We start from the raw sequence: 22183 nt of genomic DNA on the forward strand, positions 1-22183 counted from the left end.
TCGTATGTTAAATCAGTGAGGAGTGTGAAAGACTTAGATGTAACTGATCCAAATATTACTTGCATAATCTATATTTTAATATAATCACGCCTACGTTTATTTAGCCGAAAGTCCGGTCTGAGGTTGAGCAAATTGAAAGAGTCTTTATAGCAATCACTATACCTGTGATTTCAGTTTCGCTTTTTTTACACTCTTCATACGTTTGTAACCCTCGGTTACAATTTCTCAGGATTCCAAAAAAAATTCAGTTATTTTGTGTGAGGATATGTTTGTTTGAAAGACGTTTCCAAACAAACTTGGAAACTGTATTGGAAAGTGAATTTTGATGCAGTGTGAGGAGTTAGATGTATAGGGAGAAATCACAGTTAAGTTGATTAAATGACTTGACTGATTGACTGATCGCGTTCTGCAATAACCTTGGGTGATGGTCACCTTGCTAGTAGACTGCTGCAACATGAACTGAATACCTTTCTTGTCTGTACAGAGTAAAACAGCGTCCTGTAAAACAAAAAAACATTCTTTTTCCAGTTACTGTGTAAATTAGAAGGGTCCTTGGCTGGTGTTTAACGATAGGCCTAGGTCAGTTAAAAAGGGGCCTGATCGTCCCTTCTTCATTTATATGGTAAAGCTTATTGCCGTGTACCAGGTACTGAATATGCAACCTATGATCTCAAACCTCGAGGTGTAGCATTGCCTGTATTATCATAGACTTCTGTTTAGTCGTACTTCCTTTGTTTTGGTTAGTTATTTTATATTATTTACTTATTTAGATAGTTATTTGGTAATTTCTTTGTTTATTTACTTATTAATTATTTATTTTTATCAATATGTTGTGAGTTTTATTTTCATTTCTTCCTTTTCATGTACTTTGCTTAGAGACATTTGCCATTTTATATAATAATAATAATAAAATTATTATTGATATTATTACTATTTTTTTATCACAGTCCTCCAATTCGACTGGTGGTATTTATAGTGTGGGGTTCCGGGTTGCATCCTGCCTCCTTAGGAGTCCATCACTTACTTACTATGTGCGCCGTCTAGATCACACTCTTCTGCATGAGTCCTGGAGCTACTTCGGCCTCTAGTTTTTCCAGATTCCTTTTCAGGGATCTTAGGATCGTGCCTAGTGTTCCTATGATTATGGGTATAATTTCCACTGGCATATCATTATTATTATTATTATTATAAAGTCAGATGTCCCAAAGGAAATTATAAAGCAAAGAAAATTATAATAAAGTTCACACACTTTATGTAACAATAAATGAGTAATAAATAAATAAATATAAATAAATAAATAAATAACGAAAGAAACTTTTAAAAAATATCCAGGTATTAGTTAGCAAATAATAATAATGATAAATCATTAAACTTACAACGCTTTTTAGCCAAATGTTCAATGAATTACACAAATTCTTAGACATATGCGCGAGACTAATGATAAAATATTGTTTGCGAAATTGTAAAGGGGGACTTTGTCATCTCAATTTACAATAATGGAACGGTCTTAAATTCCGGAATAAATCGTCAAGTTATATATCCAGTAAGTCAGCAAGTATGATTAACGATATGACCTGCTCATAATTTTGTAGGGCTCTGTTGCAGCAAACGCAAATAAAAAAAATCAGCTAAAGGCAAATACACTTGTTTTTATTTTGCAATGTATGTTAATTCCTAAGTCGGTGGATGTAGGTTACAGTATTAATTAGCAAAGCTATATAAGTATATTTTCAGTATAAAATGACACAGGATTTCATTTGAATGACCCCGTGACCTCTTTTCAAATAGATTTATGATGAGGTAATCTGGGAGCCCGTGAGATCTACCTTTCCTCATTTGTAACACGTTTTGAAAAACTCATCACATTTTCCCGCTCGTCTTGGCTGATCATTCGTATTAAAAAAATCGCTCTAGGGGTTGGTGTCGGATATATATATATATATATATATATATATATATATATTATATATATATATATATATATATTATATATATATATATATAAGATAGTTGTCTGTATGGGAATCATGGGGTTTTCCCAAGCGTGTTAGATTCAGCTCTTCTTCTTATGTCGCGGAGGGATTCTCTGTAAAAAACCCCGTGCAGTACACCATACACACCTTTCCTTATTCCGTAATTGGTGTACGAATCTGAAGATTTTTCTGATATCCACATCGCTAAGCATTTGTGTTAGTGACTGCGTCTTCCCCTTTACCAGCAAGCTTCAGGACTCTATCCCTGCTTCCATATTTTACTATGCCAATAACCTTTCTTCCTCTACGAGTAAAGTTTAGATCCATTATTTCCCCTGTCCTCATTTTTTTTCAACTTGGTACTTTACTTGTTCTGGGATAGTTGTTGTTTTCAATCCTTACAGTTGCCTTGATTTATAAATCTTACACATAAAGCAATGATTTTTATGATTATTAACTCTTCTCCAATTTGAAGTCGTTCCTTAGACAAAGATGATCTGCAGTAGGGGGTGAAATCGCACTTTGGTTAAGCTATATTTGATCACACCAAGATACATTGTATATTCATAACAGTGCGCTAGATTTCTATTGTTTAACAAAGCATGGCAAGACTTTTTGCCAGGCTTGATATTAATAGCTTCAAATTCATGGCATATTTTTTGATAGATAATATTCTCCGTGTGTGTGTATGTATGTATGTATACATTTGTAACACTTCTCTCCTCTTACTCCCTGATAGTATTGAATTTAAGGCAAATCCGTATTGTCAGTGAGCTCACTTGTATCTCATTTTTCCTTTCTCTCTCTCTCTCTCTCTCTCTCTCTCTCTCTCTCTCTCTCTCTCTCTCTCATATCTACAGGTACTATTTTGGTCAATGTTCCGTTGGACTCAAGACGAGAATTTTTCTTCTGAGGTTGCCTCGTAACACCCTACAGGGCATCTCTCTTTACATAATACTTCTTGCAAATGTGTAATCCTCTTAGGACTACATAGTTCTTCCACCGCTGTACCGTTCTTTCTACTGATAAGCTCTGGAATTCTGTTCTTGCTTCTCTTTTCCCTGACCCTTATAAATTTTCTGTCTTCAAGATGCGGGTCAATAGATTTCTCCGTGATTAAGCCCTACCTTTCTTCGTTTTTCTTCATTTTCTTATTTTCGGGTGTGTGTTAGAGTGAGAAGTTACTTTGCATAGGTTTTGCTCTTACAAAAGAAAAAATGGAAGACAAAGTGGAACCAGCTATTACTTCCAAAAATTATGTAATGTACAGTGGGGCTCAAATCTCATGCGACATGATTCTTTTTTTATCGTCCATATTCTCAGACTCCGCGTGATGTTGCCAAGTAGTGCTATTTTTTTTCTTTTTTTCATTTGTAATGTTATTCATGTCGAAAAGTTTGTAAATTCACAGCTAGCCTTATTTTCCTTATGGTTAAATAGATATGATCCCTTTTATGCATTGGTATAATTCTTAATTTGTGTGATTTGAATTGATATTTTTTTATCTTTACGTTGCTCAGTTCAAGTGTGGTGTGATAAGGTTAGCGGTGCCAGCAATGAAAGCACACTTAACATGCTCCTCGGACTGGTCAACATAACCATGTCTGCAGCATTATGACAGTAGACCTAATAAGCTCAACAGTCATAACAACAATTTCAATGTAGGAATATGAATTAAAACAAGTTTTATTTGAATGTTGAAGATTTCGGCTGCGTTTAAGCTGCCTGTATGTTGGAAAATGTTTTATAGGCCTACAAAATAATCTAAGCCATCTGAGATGTAATGTTACTCATGAATTTATTTGTAGAGATCATCTGTTCTTTGAGGAATATGAATTACAACCAGTTTTCTTTGAATGTTGAAGTTTCAGGCTGTGTTTAAGCTGCCTGTATGTTGCAAAATGATTTATAGGCCTAGAAAATTAATCCAAGCTTTCTGAGATGTAATCTTTACTAATGTTTTTATCTGCAGAGATTACCTGTTCTTTGAAGAATAAAAGATGATAATGATTTTGGTTATATGGAGAAGATGGCTATAATCGAAATATCATAAGTATTAATATCTAGGCATATGGAACACTGGTTTTTCAACTGGTTTCCAATATTATTTTCTTAAAAGTCCTTCTGCTCGCTTTTGATGTATAATTTATTCTTTCACAAGGTAACTTGAAGTGCAAGAATGTGTAGATAACCTCATTTGCATTCTGGACAGAAATTGTTAATATAGAGATGTGAATGTTAAACGTAAAGTAAAGAAATCTAACACCTAAGCCTAGGAATAATATCTTGGCTTTGACAAATAAGCGAATATTTGCTAGTATGCTATCAGTTTTGAAATATTAAGAAAGATAACAAATAATTATGTATGAAAATCCAAATATTCCTTAAACACATAAAGTAAATGTTTTCAAGATAATTTAATGGTCGCGACTCATTGTAGACCTATTTATATACCAGGTGGTTGTTGTTGCACCCGACACTGATACGTCACACATGCTCCTTCTCAACATCTCATCACAGGTTAGATCGGTGGCGCATTCTACTTTTGTATATACATATTTACATTTTCTCAGCGTTGAGGGTAAAAACAATCAAATAGGACTATTTCAAATTTTATGTTTGCTTTGGAAGCATTATTAATGTTACAATGTTTTTTTATTTATTTATTTAACATTTGAACTGAGGTTTCATGGCGACTTCGTTTTTTGTCAGATGCTTCAGCAATGAGTGAACGAAAGTTTTGAAAATGTTTCGTAAGGGTTTTTCTGGAATTTGGCTACACTTGACATTTTCTTACAATTTTTAAATATATGCAGATTTCACTCTTATGAAACATATTATGGTCCTAGCGTATGCGATACTCACGTTTTCGCATTGAAATAAAGAATAAATATGGAGCATGTTAGGTTGCCAGTTAGTGAATTTTGAACGAAATCCTATGGAGTCATGTCGCATGAGATTTGAGCATCACTGTACTCTCATATAAAGTTAAGGAGCGTCATCTCATATTGAGACGAGGTGAAACGTCAGATGACGATAACTAAAACTATCCCTTGTAACGTGATAATAGGAGAGGAGCATCGCCCTTGGATGTTACTTTTTATTGACGTTTCATACGTAGGGGGTCAAATTCTACCCGAGGTCAAACACGGACGGGTGACTCTGGGCATGGGAATCAGTCGTTTTTATTACTCCTCTTTTAAACTAGTTTTTTTTTTTTTTTTTTATATAATATATATTGCTATCTACGCAAAGCGACGAGACAATGCACATTTTAAAATTTAGGTTTGTTAGATATTTTCGGGTTTTGGTTTTCATAAAATCTACGGACATTCGTGATGATGCTCTGAGTGATAATAATTACCTCATGTCATCTCTTCCAAATGAACGTCATATTCTTTGGAGACTTAAATTTCAAGTCGATGGCCCTTGTGGGCTTGTTCCATATGAATAAGGTTCATCTTCTGCATAATGATAATAATAGGTATTTTAACGTATCACTGATGAGGAAACACCGTTCAGGTATTCGAAAGTCTTTACTTTTGTATTTTACACAGTATTATAATGTACTATATAATTGTGGATATTTATTACACAAACTGTTTTTCACGATATTTTGAATTTCTTAGATCTATAGACCTTAGATAATAATGACATGACAATCAGCTACTTGGCATCGTCTTAGGTGAAAGAAATGACGCACAAACTAAGAAACAAACAAACACGCGTTGTATGACAGAAGGACTTTTGTTTGCCGGGAGGGAGGGAGGGAGGGACGTATCGTGAAGAGAATGCCAGCAATTCCAAACAACAAAGCGAAGCGTCGTAGTCGAACCCGGGACAGGCGACGTTTACAGACGCTAACGGGAACGCGCCGGAACTCCCTAGGGAGCGAGGGCGTTGTTCGACGTCATCTGTAATGGGTAGGACCTTACGCCAGTCACTCAGCTGCCCTCCTGCTCCCGACGGGGCGTAGTAGGTCCCTGTCCCTCTGTCGATCTGGCTTATGACACGTGACTCTCCTCCGCGCGGAAGAATGGAGGGAGATGGAAATATGGATTAGGGTGGCTGCGGATGAAAAGGAAAACCGCTCGTCATTAGCGATAGCCATCTCTCTGGAGATCCCTAAACACACCGCAATCTCGTTTACTCTGCCCGATTGACAGCGTCGAGAAAATGCCATTTCCCACCTCCTCAGGCGACGCGAAACCCCCTCCAGGCCTATGTACGACATGATAGGCTGAGATGAATACTTTAGTGTGCGTGCGCAAAGCTATCTATCTCTCTATCTATATGCCTATCAATACATACAGAGAGTAAGAGATTGACAGATAGTTACACAGATATACTTATATGGAAGAGAGAGAGAGAGAATGACGGATAGATAGTTATAAAGATATAGACTTATATGGAGAAGAGAGGGAGAGAACGATTGATAGTTATGTAGATGTAGACTTACATGGAAGAGATATTAAAAATCAGTCTCTCTCTCTCTCTCTCTCTCTCTCTCTACGGAGCAGATAAGTCTAATAATATTTCTGATCTCATCAAATAAGAGAGGCTCCTGTATCGCGGTCGAATCTCAGCCCCGTCGGCAGTTTGCGCACAGTAAACAATGCGTTGAAAAGAACGAGGCTCGACAAACGCAGCGGAACAGGATGTGAAACGGGAAACTCTTCTTTTGTAATCTCTCAGAACGACGCCATAAAATGCCTGTAATCGCTTTTAATAACCTAATGTTAAGATAACCGGAGCATAAAAGAGTCATCAGCCATTTGCTAAACAATAGAGTCACGTGATTCCCTCTGCTTGTCACTTCCGCTTGCATAAATGAATGTTGCTGATCGGGCAAGAGTTTCGTGACCTCGGTCTCGTCCCTTCTGCATCTTGCAACATTATCCGTGTGAAAGGGGAGGTGTTTTATTTACTGTTTACTGTTTTTAATGGTGAGCGTCAAGGGAAAATGATTTAGGACATTGCTGATACCTTGGACTTTCTTTTTTATTTTATGATGAGCCAGCTCAGAAATAAATGTAAGGTTTTTTCATTCAAACTAATCTAGTTTCAAGTGACTGAAGAATTGTGAACAGTGCTTTGAAGTCAATATTACCTTCACGTGTGGAATCTGACACGATTTTAAACCTCAAGGAAATAGTCAGCAAGTAAAGTTCCCAATGGAAAGCCTGGTGTTAATATTTAGCCCTTAATGTTTCATTGAAATCTGTGGAATGTGAAATTTGTCAGACATATGATAAGCTAATGTGCTCATTAGGAATTCTTATAGTTACTTCTTTTCACCTTGTTTCTCGGCGTGTCAACAACAAAACCGTGTTTGTTAACAATTTACATTCGAGAAGGGGAATAAAAAGTACTGTGGATTTGTTGCTCATAGTCTAAGATTGCGTTTTTGCAGAATTTCATATTTAGTCATTTATATTTTCATGATGGGGGTCACCAAAGAACAGATAATAGTGAATAACGAAAGATAGGAAATAATTTTCCCTTAATATCAAACCTTTTCGATAATAGGGCCAAATTGCCAAGGGCATTATGTTTTCTTACCTCAGTATATAAAGCTCAAAGTTTATGTGTAATAACCATAGCACCTGTAGTCTGCGGGTGATACGCTCCATGTTCATGTACTTGCCTTCGTCCAGCCCAGGGCCAGCTTTTCTCAGCATGGATCCTTATGACCCCGTAGGGGGTGTAGTGCCATCAGTGCACCTCAAGCGATGCACTGTAGGCATTACTAAAAGTTCTTTGCAGCGTCGCTTCTGCTCTTAGCTGTAACCCCTTTCATTCCTTTTACTGTACCTCCGTTCAAATATTTTTTTTTTCGTCTTGCTATCCACCCTCTCCTAACGGTTATTTCATAGTGCAACTGCAAAGTTTTCCTCCTGTTACACCTTTCAAACCTACCTACTCTCAATTTCATTTCGCTGAATGACCTCAAAGATACCAGTGCTTGGCCGTTGGGCTGAACTTTGTATATTCCATTCCATAGCCCCTTATGGAAACTAAACGAAGTACTTTGGTCCAAGCTCCGGTTGTAACTTCCATAGAGTAAGACTTACCTCCAGCTATCTTCGTTATAGAGATGGACATTTTATCCTTGCTACGATTCTCGGGGAGGATTGTAATGTAGAGCAGTTATATATCTTAATTAGGGAGGCGGGCCTGCTCAACCAAATTTAGTTCATATTCATATACAGTATGTTTGTTTTTATGTATAGAATATGTTTAATTTCAGATATGATTATGTATGTATATATATATATATATATATATATATATATATATATATATATATATATATATATATATAGTCTCTAATTGGGCGGCTGCTTAGAAATCTTAGCTTAATGACAAATAATATTCCAAGACCTAGTCTTGGCAATGTTATTTGTCATTAGTATATATATATATATATATATATATATATATATATATATATATATAGTATGTATAAATTAGGTATTTCATATATGAAACTCCTTTAAAAAAAATTTAGTTTTTTAATATTTAATTTTATCGCGCGTCAATAACCTAGATGTGATGCCAGTTTGAGTATACATAAATCAGCCTATCAATCAATCATGCGTTACTGCCTTTGGAGAGTGTATTACACACTAAAACAAGGTCTATATAGAATGGGGAGTCCCATTTTCTATATACTTTGCACTAAAGCAGAGGTGGCCAAACATCGGTCGCGTTCTACCAGTCAATCGCGGCCACTTGTTTGGTCGATCGCCGTTCCCCCACAGTCTTATATAAAAAAACAAAAGCACAAGTGTACATACACGTATGTATATATATATATATATATATATATATATATACATATACATATATATATATACATTTATATATATACTATATATATATATATATATATATATATATATATATACATACGTGTATGTACACTTGTGCTTTTGTTTTTTTATATAAGACTGTGGGGGAACGGCGATCGGACCAAAGAAGTGGCCGCGATTGACTGGTGAAACTCTTTTACGATCGACCTTACTACATAATCACATAATTATTACGTGGGAAAGTTTTTTAAAATAAAACATGAGTACAATTGCCTCACAAATACACACAAACATATATATAAATAAATAAATAAATAAATATATATATATATATATATATATATATATATATATATTTAATTTATTTATTTATATATATGTTTGTGTGTATTTGTGAGGCAATTGTACTCATGTTTTATTTTAAAAAATTTCCCACGTAATAATATGTGATTATGTAGTAAGGTCGATCGTAAAAGAGTTTCACTCTTTTAAGTAGATTTCGGAGTCCAAATGTCTGGCCACCCCTGCGTGACTAAAGTAAAGCATCTCATAAACGAACCTCGGGTACTTATTGGGTACTTATTCTTGTCGAAAAGTGTAACTTCGTTCCCGTAGAGTGTCTTAAGTGTCCGGTTTAGTTTATCAAAGAAAAAAAAAAAGCATATCGGAATGTATAGGGTTTAGGCCAAAGGCCAAGCCTTGGGACCTTTAAGTTCATTCAGTGCTGAAACGGAAATTGACAGTAAGTATGTTTGAAAGGTGTAACAGGAGGAAAACCTCGCAGTTGAACTGTGAAATAATCGTTTAGAGATGGTGATAGCAAGATGGAAGAAATATAATATGAATGGAGGTGCAGTAAAAGGAATGATAGGGGGTCGCAGCTACGGGATGAAGGGGTGCTGCAAAGAGCCTTTAGTAATGCCTACAGTGCAGTGCGTGAGGTGCACTGACGGCACTACGCTCCTACGGGGTTGAAGCATATCGTCATCACCTGGCAAGTTGGTAAAACCGTCTATCCCTTGCTGAAACATACTAGGTATCTCGCAGTTTTCTTCTTCTTTCTCTTCTTCTTCTTCTTCTTCTTCTTCTTCTTTTAAAAATAATAATAAAAATACTAATAATAATCATAGTGAGTCACACGAAGCCGAAAGAGATACATCCCATTTTTTCCAATATCTGCTGTGGTAAAGTCCGGTATGTAGTGCACCGGTATCAACTATAATAAATGGATCGTATTAAAAAGATACGATTTATCCTTAATATAGAAATAAAAAATGGAAAATGAGAAAGAAAGCGGGAAATACAAAAGAGAAAACGGAACTGAAACGGAGCTCGTTACTTACGTAACCTCTCGCAGAAAGCCCGTGCTGTGTTCCCTACCGATGATGCTCAGCGTTTTAGAAACGCTCCGTGGCAACCTGTTGTGCCTGATTTACCGAGTGAATTAAGTACCTGATAATTATCCAATTGTGGTGGGTCGCACACAGGGTAGATAATGGCGTGGGGACTAGCATTTTCTTGTTGAAATAATTTCTGAAACCCTAAGGCTTTGTTTGTTGGTTTTGTTTGTATGGTGCTTTTACGTTGCATGGAACCAGTGGTTATTCAGCAACGGGACCAACGGCTTTACGTGACTTCCGAGCCACGTCGAGCGTGAACTTCTATCACCAGAAATACACATCTCTCACTCCTCAATGGAATGGCCGAGAATCGAACCCGCGACCACCGAGATGGGACGTTAATACCATACCAACCACGCCGCTGAGGCTCTAAACCCTAAGGCTTGATACCTGGAGAGTAGCTCCCCGTAACCCTAAGATTATCTCAAGAGATACGTGAGCAAACGATACAACTGTCATTACGTCACGGCTAAAAATTCTCTCTCTCTCTCTCTCTCTCTCTCTCGTTATTTACCCTTACTGGGATACAGAATCTAACTTGAAAAACAGTGATGAGTATATGTGTAATGTTTGATTACATAAATTTGCTTTTCAAATGTGTAAAAGTATTGTCAGTGTGACATGGACGAACAGCATTTTGGAATTTTATATGAGCCGGCATTCCCAGATATCTCCTCCATAGGGGGCAAGGACCGTCAGTTTACCTCATGCGGAGAACTGTAGGAGTGTCCCGTCGACCCCTAGCTCCACTTACTTGCTACATATCCTTTCGCTTTTCATCCATTCCCTCTTCTTTTTTTGCCATCTTACCTCCATTACTTTTCTTCAGTCATGCTGCCCAACCTCTATAACTATTAATTCTAAGTGAAACTAGGGATTCCTTCCAGTATCACTTTTGGATCATTGTACTTCATTTATTTTCTGGATCTATTTATCTTGCTGTCCAATTATTTTTTGGATTTTTTTTTTTTTTTTTTTTTTTTTTTGCCGTCCAATTATTTTCTGGATTTTTTTTTTATCTTGCTGTCCAATTATTTTTTGGATTTTTTTTTTTATTTGCGTCCAATTATTTTCTGGATTTTTTTTTTATTTTGCTGTCCAATTATTTTCTGGATTTTTTAAAAAATTTTGCTGTCCAATTATTTTTCTGATTTTTTTTTATTTTGTTGTCCAATTATTTTCTGGATTTTTTTTTTTTTTTTGCCTCCAATATTTTCTGGATTTTTTTTTTAATTTTGCTGTCAAGTTATTTTCTGGAGTTTTTTTTTAATTTTTATTTTGCTGTCCAATTATTTCCTTGGATTTTTTTTATGGATTTTGCTGTCCAATTATTTTCTGGATTTTAAAAAAATTTCGCTGTCCAATTATTTTCTGGATTTTTTTTATTTTGCTGTCCAATTATTTTCTGGATTTTTTTTCATTTTGCTGTCCAATTATTTTCTGAATTTTTTTTTTTTTATTTTGCTGTCCAATTATTTTCTGGATTTTTTTTTATTTTTATTTTGCTGTCCAATTATTTTCTGGATTTTTTTATTTTGCTGTCCAATTATTTTCTGGATTTTTTTCGTTTTGTTGTTCAATTATTTTCTGATTTTTTTTCTATCTTTCTGTCCAAGTATTGTCTGGATTTTTTTTATTTTGCTGTCATTATTATTATTATTATTTTTTAATCTAGCTGTCCAATTATTTTCTGGATTTTTTTTTATCTTGCCGTCCAATTATTTTCTGGAGTTTTTTCTATCTTGCTGTCCAATTATTTTCTGGATCTTTTTATTTGGCTATCTGATTATTTTCTGGACTTTCTTTTATCTTGCTGTCCAATTATTTTCTGGATTTTTTTTATCATGCTATTGAATTATTTTTTGGATTTTTTTTATCTAGCTGTCCAATTATTATCTGGATTTTTTTTTATCTTGCTGTCCTATTATTTTCTGAATTTTTTTATCATGCTATCGAATTATTTTTTGGATTTTTTTAATCTAGCTGTCCAATTATTTTCTGGATTTTTTTTATCTTGCTGTCCAATTATTTTCTGGATTTTTTTCTTTGGCTGTCCAATTATTTGCTGGCTCCTTCTATTTTGCTGTCCAGTTATTTTCTGGATCTTTTTATCTTGTCCAATTATTTTCTGGATCGTTTTATCTTGCTGTCCAGGTATTTTTTGGATCTTTTTATCTTGCTGTTCAATTATTTTGTTGATATTTTAATTTTGCACTCTAATTAATTTTTGGATTTTTTATCTTGTTGTCCAATTATTTTCTGGATCTTTTTATTTTGCTGTCCAGTTATTTTCTGGATCATTTTATCTTGTTGTCCAATTATTTTTCTGGACCTTTTTATCTTGTTGTCCAATTATTTTTCTGGATCTTTTTATTTTGCTGTCTGATTAGTTTCTTGATCATATTATCTTGTCCAGTTATTTTCTGGATCTTTTTATCTTGTCCAATTATTTTCTGGACCTTTTTATCTTGTTATCCAATTATTTTCTGGATCTATTTATTTTGCTGTCCAATTATTTTACGGTTCTTTTTATCTTGCTGTCCAATCACTCCAACTCCCTTTTTTTCTCTTAATAGTTGAAAGTGCCCTGTTCTTTGCTTTGCTCTGTAACGTATATTTCATAATTCATTCATTCCCAAACATAACTTCCTTTCATTATTATTGGTCCCACACATTGTAGTCGGCTTTTGGTAAAGACCTTTCAGCTGTTGCCCATCACAAATGATATATTATATCTCTACTCCGCAAGTGTACCAAAATCATCGCCCGAACAGGGACTCGAACCCTGGACCCTCAGGTTAAAAGCCTGATGCTCTACCGACTGAGCTATCCGGGCTGTGACATTATATATATATATATATATATATATATATATATATATATATATATATATATATATATATATATATATATATATATATTGTGTCAAAAGGCAGTGAATTGGGGAGTAAGAGTATGATGATGGGAAAAGCTATAATGAATATAGGTAAACAGTGAATTTTGAAACCATGTATATTTCATAATACGTATTTTAAAATTAAAACTGTAATAATGTTATAAACTATCATGAGTGTTTTGACAAACATCTTAATGTTTGATAGAAACCTTCAGTTAACAATCAGCAGCATATGATAAGAGAGAGAAAGGGAGAGAAAAGCTGAGACATCGCTCAGGTGAGTGAGCGCGGCTTAACATGACAGGAGCAAGATGGCGCCCTGTCAAAAGGTTGGCCAAACTCTATATACGGCTCTGCTACTTAATAAGCCTTGTGTACAGAAATAAGACGTGACTGATGCTATAAAAGGTCATTACATAAAGATGTCCGCAACTAATATATATATATATATATATATATATATATATATATATATATATATATATATATATATATATATATTAAGAAAGAAAGCTAGAAACTTGCTGTCATCTACGTTATAATTACTCGCACTTGAGCATTTCAGAAATTGTGCAACTGATATCAATATCAGAGACTGTCGAAATTCTAAGGCAGTTGGCACTGGGTTTTTAGTCTTATGGAGCTAAAAAAGTTTTCTAGACAATCTTGAATGAATCTGGATGTCCGTAAAAATTTGTGACCTTTAGCCAAGTAATTGCTTTGGAGATTAAGAATGGAAGTGGTAGACAATATCATTCCAGTTTGCACTGGCTTCCACTGTACATTAACTCCAATACGTATTTCAAGAAACACTATTACAACTTGCTGAAGATGCAGTATAGCTTTCTTATAACAGGATTCATTGACATTACTTAGTGCCCTGATTGTATGTCTACTTGACATTAAATCAACCAATTATTTATCAAACCAATGAACCAAGCTGTTGTAAGCAAGCCTTCACTGTATTCTTCGCGTTCAACCAAGTAATGAAGTCCTGCTTTTACCGAATTGCTAACGAAATTTAAAGCGCCTGGTAATTTCATTTTCTCGAAATGTGATGGATTTACATTAGTTTCAGAGAGTTTTGGCGCAAGCTTCAGATCTCTACCTTCCTGAAAAGATATAAAACTTTTGACATGTTCAGCTGTCACCTCCTTTGATGGCAAATCAAACTGTTTTACCCTGTCGTCACTCAAATGAATAATGATATTGCCTTTCACTAGACATGACCACAAGTTCTTTATGATATGTGGTACATCGTGGATGAAGTAAAGGAATTGTTCTTTGCTAATAGGATGAGCGGTCCCATTAACTATGCTACAGTTTCCGGAACAGATAATACCAAATCTCTTTAGAAGGGCCCGATTTGCACTCCCCATGTCTGATGTGATGGCACTAACATGCAATCCAGTGGCATGGGGCCGCTTCAAAATATCCAAAACCAAAGGTTTTAATGTTTCCTCCTTGAGACGCTATTTCCTGTTTCTTCTCTTGTGCCTTTTTATCTTTCTTTCGGAGATTTTGTATCGTCCTCATTAATGCTGCTTCTCGTAACTCTCCAACAAGATTGGTAGAATCGCTACTGGTAGCATCAGTACTATTGCCAGAATTGTCACGGGGATTTTGATTTTGTGAACAGCAGATAACTTAAGGCGTTTAAGGTCATGAGCTCTTCCCGATTCGTACTGATCATCCTCAAAATGATCCTAAAGATAGAATAAATCATTGTTAACTACAGCCCTGAATATCAGCAATGAAAATATGTTATTTAGTCATATACTATATTACTACCAGTAAAAATGCAAATGTTGCACATATGAAAAGCAAAGAGGAAAAATCTTGAACTTTCCGAACATAAATAAGATCTGTCATGGGCTTTTAAATTTTCTCGTTTCACTTTAATCTCCCATTGCCGTCGTCTCTCTGGGTTTCTAGGGAATCTGTGCATCCTTTTACCCTGTCCATACTGCAAGGAACAGCCTAGTGCTACACAGCCAACCATTGGAGTAAAGTATGTAATTTACCGAAAATTAATGAAACGTTTCTCCGTGTGCGACGTGCTTCTGGCGTGACGGTTCTGACTGTGTCAGGGCAGTCGGACAGAGGCAAGATGGCTCCCATCAGCCAGTGACCTTGAATAAGTGGTTCCGACCATGGCCAAACTCTCTCTATATACGGTTCTGATTAGTAGTAGGTTGAACGCTCCCATGCACATACTGTGCTGTTCTCTCCATTTGTGCTTATTACTGAAGTTAATTAGTCATTAAACTTTCTTTCTGGATTTAACTCTCCTATCTAGCAACACTTGTAGATGAAAATCAGTATTAAACGGGCTACGCTCTCCCATTCTCCCATCGTAATCAAATCACTTCAGAGCAACCGAATTCATCTTGCAGCCTTTTCTAAGCCTTTCTGCTGTATCTTTGACGCACTTATAGATTTCCCACCTCTTATTATCCCACTTTACTTCGCACAATTTCGGAGGAGACAGTTCATCTAAATTGCTTTCTTCGTTACTGCAGTCTACATGCTCTTCCTTCACTTAGTAATAAATCATAATCTGACGAACTTCTGGTTATTTCATTTTCAAATGTGTTCACATAAGATATATATATATATATATATATATATATATATATATATATATATATATATATATATGTGTGTGTGTGTGTGTGTGTGTGTGTGTGTGTGATATATATATATATATATATATATATATATATATAGATATATATATATATATATATATATGACTATATATATATATAATATATATGACTGGTAAAAATGTTCTGTTACAACAGAATTCCATCTAATAAAAGGAGCCCATAAACACACCAAAATATAGAGAGAAAAGTACTATATTTCAAAGACTGCTGTCTCTCTCTTCAGGTATATGAATGAGAAAAGTTTACAGAAAAGGTGGTATTTATACCAAGAGATCCATCCACAGGTAAGCCAATTTAGGTCACCCCCGCTGATAATCTTCCTTTAATCTTCTTAAGCGTTGGTTGAATGAAAACCTTGTCGATCACATCTGAAACCCATGCTCCTTTTGAGATGTTCATTACCTGCCTCTCCTTTATTAAGGCCGATTCCATCATTTGACTCTTGTACCGGCAGTTGCTGCTTAAATTTTACGTTACAAATTCCAGTTTATTCTATGGTTGTGTTCTCACTTTCATACATTCACTACTTTAGCTATCACGACATTGCTATCAAGATAGGTGTAGCCAGCAACCTGTTCTTAAGAGCCTTACGAATTTGTTCCCCAGATTTCCTGGAAAAAGAATTTGAACTAATTCGTAAGCAACTTTCGTCTTTATAGTATCCTGACCATATAATTGAGAAAGCAATTCACAAAGCAAACGTAATTTTCTATCGACCCCCTCAAAACAAGACCAAAGAGACACCCAACAATAAGATAATTCCTCACCTGGACAGCATTAAGACAATGACTTAGTGTGGTTCGGAAAATCTAACCCTTTTGCATTTACTTACTCAAAACACCTTAGCCAAATCCCTGATGACCGTCCAACAAAAGACATTCCCCAAGGAAACGGGTGTATGAAATCCCATGCCAGGACTGTGACCAACCTTATATAGGATTTACAGGAAAATCACTTCCCCAGAGATTAATACAACACAAACGGCCAGTTAGGTATGGACAACAGAACTCAGCTATTTTCAACCATATAAATGAACACAACCATAGAATAAACTGGAATTTGTCACGTATAATTTATAGCTGCAACTGCCGGTACAAGAGTCAAATGATGGAATCGGCCTTAATAAAGGAGAGGCAGGTAATGAACATCTCAAAAGGAGCATGGGTTTCAGATGTGATTGACAAGGTTTTCATTCAACCAACGCTTAAGAAGATTAAAGGAAGATTATCAGCGGGGGTGACCTAAATTGGCTTACCTGTGGATGGATCTCTTGGTATAAATACCACCTTTCCTGTAAACTTTTCTCATTCATATACCTGAAGAGAGACAGCAGTCTCTGAAATATAGTACTTTTCTCTCTATATTTTGGTGTTTTTATTGGCTTCTTTTATTAGATATATATATATATATATATATATATATATATATATATATATATATATATATATATATATAGTGTGCATATAGTATATACATGTGTGTGCATGTAATGAAGCCTTTATACTTTTGTAAACAGGACCCTCTTTGTTTATTCAGCGTTCGTAGCATGAAAGTCATAGCGTGTATATTCTTGTCATAATTGAATCCCCTCCGTTCTTAGAAAGACAATAATAAGAACAAAGACTCCTTAACTTCCCGGTTCGCTTACTCTAAATCCGAATGGGACTCAGCGCTTAAAGGATTAAGCTTATTTTAAAAGCATTAAGGAAATCGCGCGAATTTATGCTTAGGGAAATCCGGGAACTGAGAAGAGTTTTACGAATATAAGACTGTAATGAATTTCTTGATGTTGTTGCAACCCCTTTAATTAATTGTTTCAAGGTAAAGATTAGTTTCCTCATTCCTGAGATGTAGATTTATTAATTAATTATTTACATGCTAAAGTTAGAAAGCAGGTAAGTTAGTACATTAATCTTCGACTTGAATTGCTTGTCTATGTACTTATGGAAACATTCAGTATTATTATTATTACTATTGCCATTTTCTTATCTTGCACACATTTTCCTTATTTTTAACCCTAAAGGAAAATTTTCCACTTGCTTTTTAACGTTTTTATAAGTTTGAAAGTGAAAGACGCCTTAATAGGTAAAGGGATACCTGGGAGGGTTAGTAATGTGAAAAAAATGTGAAGGCTGAGAACATTATTTTGCCTAACCTTACGCTTGCTTCTCGTATCTGCGGCAGTTTATTTCTTTCTTTACCTCTCTCCTCTCTCTCTGCTCTCTTATCTCTCTATCTCTCTCTCTCTCTCTCTCTATACACTATACATACGTATATTCATGTATATATATATATATATATATATATAATATATATATATATGTATGTATGTGTAACTAATGTAATCTTGTAATTAATCAGATATATATATATATATATATATATATATATATATATATATATATATATATATATATATATATATACATACATAATTTAATCTAATTAGATAACTAATTGGGTTTATAAAAACCTTAAATTTATTTAGGTATGTATACATATATATATATATATATATATATATATATATATATATATATATATATATATATATATATATATATATATATATATATATATATATATAATTTAATCTAATTAGATAACTAATTGGGATTATGAAAACCTTAAATTTATTTAGGTATATATATATATATATATATATATATATGAACACATACATACATACATATATATACATCTAAATAAACCTATGGTTTTTTAATATCTTGATTAGCTATCAGTCACGGGTAAGGACCTTTCTTGTTGCTTTATCTTTTAAGATTTCGTCAATAAAAGCGTGGGTAATGGTGGAACATGGATAGGAACTGAAAAGACTATAATTTATGCTACGGTTTTACAGGTGCTGTGTCTTCAGGGTTTTAGATGATATGCTTACACTTTTAGTCATTAGAAAAAATGTCCTTGTGTGCCCCGAAAAAAACATTAAAACTGATATCACGTATGCCAGATAATCTGGTGAGCCAGTAGAAAGATTTAGTAAGTTTATTGTGATCCAGTTCTATCCCCCTTCAGCAATACCCCGTAAGTGGTATTGTTCTTTCCTGCGTGCCTTCGACCCATAGCTGCAACCCCTTTCATTCCTTTTACTGTACCTACTTTCCTGTTCTCTTTCTTCCATCTTACTTTCCACCCTTTCTTAGCGATTGATTCGCTAAGAATCAATCGCTAATAGACTGAACAATGTTTACATGTAAAACGGACAAAATATCTATAGTACAATTTAACCCTAATCACCAAGTTGAAAAACAAAGCTTATTAAATTATTATATACATAATTGGTTTCTATAAAAAGCTGCATTTACAAACGGAGTTCACTGGGATCGAATTTGGAGGTTTCCAGGGAGTCGAGACATCCCTCATTGCATCAAGGGCTACTTATTTGAAAGCAGCCTGGCTCAAATTTACTTCCCTCAGACTTTCTAGTTATTTGTAGCAAACCAAAAGTTTCATCAAGTAGATTGGAGCTTTCTTACCATGAGAGAAAAATATGTAGGTATCACTTTTCTAATGTGTTTAGTAAAAGAGTATAGTATCCGTGTATAAACTTCGGAGGGACCGGAAAATGCACAATAACATAGTGAGTACAGTATGAGATGGTAGGTGTGAGTATGCTGTACCAAATAGTTACCCAAAATAAGTCTTCTTCACCTTTTGAGTATTAATTGTGAAGGCTTTTCTATTTTTCATACAGCTGTAACTTCAAGCATATCACAGCTTTTAATTATGTTTTGAATATATAATGAAAGGCGTACAATTTATTATTTTTCAATATCTATGGTACTGCATTTACCTTTTACCATTTTTTTCTGGATGTAATCTGAAAAGATATCGCCCGAACAGGGACTTGAACCCTGGACCCTTAGGTTAAAAGCCTAATGCTCTACCGACTGAGCTATCCGGGCTTCTATCAAATGATAAAAACAATTAAATAAATTACAATCAAGACAATAACTGTCGCGCATTTCGGGAGGGGCGTGCTCTTGAGATTGATAAGTCCATTTTTTTTTTACCCCTTCCCCAGCTTTGGACTCATCACAATGTTCACTCATCCAGGATTTCATTTTCATTTTGTTGAAACATGAAATAACCTTTAGCAACTATAAACATTTTTATGATTTTATAATTTTTTAAATATTTTTGCCTTCTTACTAACCTTATGTCAGCGATCTTTGTTGCACATGTCTTTTGCATCCCTCTATCCATTTTGCGCTTAAAGTTCATTAAACTTAGACAGAAAATACATTGCATGGATCACGCATCAAGAAATAAAGTAAAAAGAAAGTTAAACCGAACTGTCTGTGAAATTGCTGGAAGTATTACTGATGACTAAAGTTCAAGAGGGATGGCATTTTACTGTAATATCAGATTTCCCTTCTGTGCGTGAGTTAACATCAGTGGAAGACGGTTTTTATGAGTAGTACCGCGTTGGGTTTAGCGAGGATTATGGACTTATATCTGGTTTTGTTTGCTTCTTTTGTAAGTAAATAAGAATTCATGAAATGAGATGGTCCTTTTCTTTTAAGAAATTACCATTTCCAAAAATGTGAACGGCTGTACGAAAACGGATGACAATTTAGAAAGCAGACTTTTAATATTAATTTTGACACTTATACTACTGCACAAGTAATGTTCTTTAAGGTACACAATAATATACGGATGGAAGCAGTAGTAAAGTTTTATAAGATTTTACTATTGCTTCCATCAGTATATCATTGTAGACCTTAAAGAACAGTGAGAATTATATTAATTGTCTATATCTATATGACAAATAATTTTCAAAGATCTCCACAACGTGGGTAAAATATCTCATTATTACGCACTATCGCACATAAAATTATTTTTTGTGAACAATAATTAATCGCCTAAGTCTCTGTAACTACGGAGACAGTATACTCAAAATAGAGACCAATAAATACGGAATTTTCTTATCTTGAATCATTTATACAGGAACATACCTCACCATATTACATTTAATCATATTCCCTACAATGCAGTTCAAGTTATTAGTTTCGGTTACTTTCTGATAAGGTACATTTTCCCGTATCAGAGAATACTTAGACCATGAGGAAAATTACGTCCCTTTTAAATAAGATTAAAATGTTACTTATTTTTCTTTAGCTTACTTCGAATTCATAATCTTACTGATAATTTGTTTTGTTCAGTGATTTTCTAGGTATGTTACGCGGAAGATAAATATGAAAACTAACCTTTGGAATCGATAAATTCTTCTTTGAATTATGTTGAGATATCGGAAACATTGTACGGAAAACAACGGTGGAACTTACTCCTCATTTAGCTGTCTTGGCTGAATTTCGTATTTCAAAAATGAGAAAAATATTCTACCGGGTACAAACTTAACATTTAACCATTCTCTTTTTCTTTTTCTTCCTCTGCACTCTCATCATTGTGCAGTTACTTATAGGCATTATGTGTAATTTGTTTGTGTATATTTGCATATATACTGTATACATACATGTTTATGAATTTATATGAATTTTATATTCACGTATGAAATCACGGTTTCGTCTTATTTAATTTGGATGTCTTCCAAAGGACTGATACATAGTGGCAGAGATGTGCAATAGATATTGGTAGAGTGCCAGTAAAAACGAACATACAAAGTGAGATCAAATATGAGCACCTGTGAGAAGAAGGAGTCCTGACCTCATCTGCGACTGAAGCTATGTTACTAGGAAATCAATCTTTTATTTTTCATTCATGCCCGTGGATCACATTTATTTCACAAAGTACAGGCATACAATACTTCATGAAATCTATATATTTTGCATATTTCTTTTGAAATGAATGAGTGAAGTTTTCACATACTTGGCTGATAGTTCTTAGAAAATCTTCTTCCCTGAAGCTCGAAAGGAATATCATTAAATCTATATTTCATATTGAAACTTTTGTAAAACTATGAACATCCAGTTATCACAGAGGTAATATGCAAAATGTATAGATTTTAAGGAATGCAATGTGAGCCAGCCCTCTTGCAGTCGAAATAAGGTGAATTAATAGGACACTTACCCTTTGTCAGAAGTGAGGTTAGGGCCATTCCTTCTCTTACGTGCAAATATTTTTCATCGTCTGTTTGTTTATACTGTCAACCTAGCATGTGCAATGCAAATGTCTACAACTATGTATTAGCAGTCAAGAAGGTTCCTTAGATAAAGTAAAGCCTGTCAGAATTTTATCCTATAAATCATTTCCCACCATGATGATTATATATATATATATATATATATATATATATATATAATATATATATATATATTATATATATATATGTATATATATATATTGTTGCATGGTCACTTCATGATGCTTGCATTTTTGACTAATTTTTTAAATTTCTCTAATTAAAGTATGAATAGGGGCGAAGCAAAGGGTTGTTTTCCAGTTC

General features: G+C 34.4%; 1 protein-coding gene and 2 non-coding genes across 3 annotated transcripts in view; 1 reads left to right on the forward strand and 2 right to left on the reverse strand.

Moving 5' to 3' along the window:
• The window catches only part of LOC135226282 (mediator of RNA polymerase II transcription subunit 30-like), a 642192-nt gene that overhangs the window by 357385 nt on the left and 262624 nt on the right, over positions 1-22183 (forward strand). The gene's annotated exons all lie outside the window — the stretch shown is intronic.
• Positions 12952-13024, reverse strand: Trnak-uuu (transfer RNA lysine (anticodon UUU)). Its single transcript has one exon. It is a non-coding gene; the product is annotated as a tRNA-Lys (tRNA).
• Trnak-uuu (transfer RNA lysine (anticodon UUU)) lies at positions 19610-19682 on the reverse strand. Its single transcript has one exon. It is a non-coding gene; the product is annotated as a tRNA-Lys (tRNA).

Source organism: Macrobrachium nipponense, chromosome 20 (assembly GCF_015104395.2).
Source record: "Macrobrachium nipponense isolate FS-2020 chromosome 20, ASM1510439v2, whole genome shotgun sequence".
NCBI lineage: Eukaryota > Metazoa > Arthropoda > Malacostraca > Decapoda > Palaemonidae > Macrobrachium > Macrobrachium nipponense.